This window comes from Lactuca sativa, chromosome 9 (assembly GCF_002870075.4).
Source record: "Lactuca sativa cultivar Salinas chromosome 9, Lsat_Salinas_v11, whole genome shotgun sequence".
Classification (NCBI taxonomy): domain Eukaryota; kingdom Viridiplantae; phylum Streptophyta; class Magnoliopsida; order Asterales; family Asteraceae; genus Lactuca; species Lactuca sativa.
In genome coordinates this window covers 60163634-60166669 of record NC_056631.2, presented here as the reverse complement: position 1 = coordinate 60166669, position 3036 = coordinate 60163634, and the positions used below count along the sequence as shown (strand labels likewise).

The following is a 3036-nucleotide window of genomic DNA, read 5'->3' as shown; positions in this document are numbered from 1 at the left end:
TAACTTGTCATTTTGACCACTTCATACTGAATTTTCATAGCCATGAACATTGGATATCGGCTAACCGCTTATTGGCATTAAATCATCAAATATCCTTAAAAAAACACAACTTTTCAATATAGTATTTTACTAATATATATATATATATATATATATATATATATATATATATATATATATATATATATATATATATATATATATATATATATATATATATATATATATATATATAGGCTTAGGTTATTCTATTCAAAGTAATTATTGTGTTATTGTATACATAAATATGGACCACTCATTTTACTTATTTAAAAAAGTGATTAATATATATTATTAAATTAAAGATAATTGAAAAATACCATCTAATTTCATTCTAAGGGTATTTTAGACAATTGAGATAATTTTAAAAAAGGAGAATTCCATATTTTTTGGGATAATTAACTCTCTTGATTTTAAAATTATCATTTTTTTAATTACTTTAATTTTAATTATAACGTAATTTTTATAGTTAAACCCGATTTTATTCTGTCAGAATGTTATTCTTTTTATAATGATATTCTATGAAAATTCAAGCCATAAACTAATAAAGAGACTTACTTCTCACAAAATAAACAAATTTTTAGATACAAGTTAAATTTTTTCTATCACACATCCTTGAAAAAATAAAAAACTTTATATTTTATTCTATAATAATGAAACACTCCCTAATAACAAAAAAATATAATATGTAGATTATTCTATTGGAATATACTATTACATATACTCTTATCATTATATTATAGATTAATCTAATAGAATATGACAATGAGTAGTGCATTTTTCTAGAAGATCGGTGACCATTGCGGATTGTTCATGTCTATCCCAAACGCATTCATCCAACCTTCGGGTCATTGATCATCATGCACTCCATTCATTCTATGAGAACAACTGTCATGAAAATGAATTATATAAGAATAAAACTATGTGAGAATGCTTTTATACGACAAAAATAAAACAAATTTTAGTAATTCTAAGAGAACTCATACAACAGGATAAAATCAAGTAACACAAATAATGAACTTATAAATTATTTTTGTGTTATTCAAGAATTTGAACATCAAGTTCTCTTTCAGACATTTCTACAGACACCTGGTGTGCAATATTCTCGTAGAATTATTTTTGTGTTCTTTAAGATTTCTACAAACCCTTTCAATATATCACTACATAATCGTAAATTCTTTAATAGAAAAATGAAAACAAATGTTGTTGATGATTTGATCATCTACTCATCACCAAACTACTTTAAGAAACAAACACAATCAACAGATAAGGGAAGAGGTCCAATCTTTAAATCATAATCATGCAATATGTTTGAACTCTAGACAACTATGTATGTATGTAATTTACTGTTTTTCTCTTAATTTTTTGAATTCACTGTCAAAATCAAATCTAGGAAATTTCATATCAGAATCAATGTCAAACTCTTCCGTTTTATACAAGGATTATGCTGTTTGTTTTGATCACATTCAAAGAGAGTACAAGTTAGAAAAAAGATTATTTGGTTAATTGAAATTGTTTACTGTTTAATTCTAAATATAATTACCATTCAATGAAATCTCATTTTTCTTCTACATAATTCAATCAAATCCTCTTCTTCTTTTCAGGATTAATCATTTTTCTAACATTAACACCCACATAATTAAGATTCCTAGCTAATATTCGTTGTACTGGAAGTGGCTCTAGTTTTAGCTCTTATAGAAGAGACATTTATAATGATGAACAATGAGTTATTCTTTTAGAAAAAGGTATTATAATAATCACCTATTTGTCCTATCATAATCTGTCTAGTTAACTCTAAAGATGTATGGTTTAATTTTATGTCAATATACATTTTCAGGCTCGCCTTCTTCATACAACATGCATCCTGAATTTGTATGTATGTTACTGGAAATTAAATCACAAATTAACGGGAGGGATACACATAAATGTGAATGCAAATCACTATCCAATAAAATGATGTAAAATAGCTTTAAAATTTCGAACACAATCAGATGAACAGTAACAATTGCACATACAGAAATAACTAAAAATCGATTTAAACTCGAATCAATGAGTAATTTCACGTGAATAGGAAAAAAACTAACCTTTATTGTTTCAGGTCTGGGTTTGACGATACGTTGTTAGTGACAAAGGAACTAAAACCGCAGTAACGATCGCAATCCCTAATATTCCATTAACGATCGACGTAGCCTCGATCTGTCTCTCTTCCGCTTCGACTCCTTTCTCAGCTGACTCAGTTACTTCCTTCACAATCTCCAACGCTTCTTCCTCTGCCTTCTTCAGCTTCTTCCCCAATTCGAAATAGCCCTGTATCCTCCACCATCGATGGTATCTCCATTGCCGTAATACTTGTAGGTTTTATAAACTAAAGAAATTAGGTTAAAAGTCAAATATAATTATAGGGATTATTTTTGGTAGTTACTAAACAAATTACTATATTAACCTTATTTATTTATTTAATTATTTAATTTTGATTGAACCATATTTATGCATACAATAACATAATAATTAGTTTAAACAAATGAACCTCTCTCTCTTTTTATATATATATATATATATATATATATATATATATATATATATATATATATATATATATATATATATATATATATATATATATATATTAGCTTTTATCCTACAACCAACTCTTTTTTTAAGAATAATACAACCAGGGTTACCACTCAAACTCTAAAAATAGGGTGTTACATTAGGAGACTAATTATAGTTTATTGAATTAATTACATCATCTCATCTTATTTTCCCCAGTTTCAACTTCTTTTGCATATAATTAACCAACGCTTAAAAAAATCAAAATTGGCACTTTTATGGATTTTGTTGTTAAGAGGAGACCATACGGTATGTGGTAATTAATAAAGGGATTTCCTATGGCCCATAGGAATAGCAAGTTTCTTGAATTAGCCAAAAATGGGAACATACTTGGTTTAATTCGATTTTAACACCTAAAATACCATTTTAATGACTTTTATTAATTCA

General features: G+C 26.4%; 1 long non-coding RNA gene across 1 annotated transcript; it reads right to left on the bottom strand.

The window, feature by feature from the left end:
* Nucleotides 1–654: 654 nt before the first annotated feature.
* Nucleotides 655–2418, bottom strand: LOC111903046 (uncharacterized). The gene is made up of 2 exons (XR_002854029.2): nt 2124–2418; nt 655–927 (listed from the first exon to the last, which is right to left on the bottom strand). It is a non-coding gene; the product is annotated as an uncharacterized LOC111903046 (long non-coding RNA).
* Between the last annotated feature and the right edge of the window lie 618 nt (nt 2419–3036).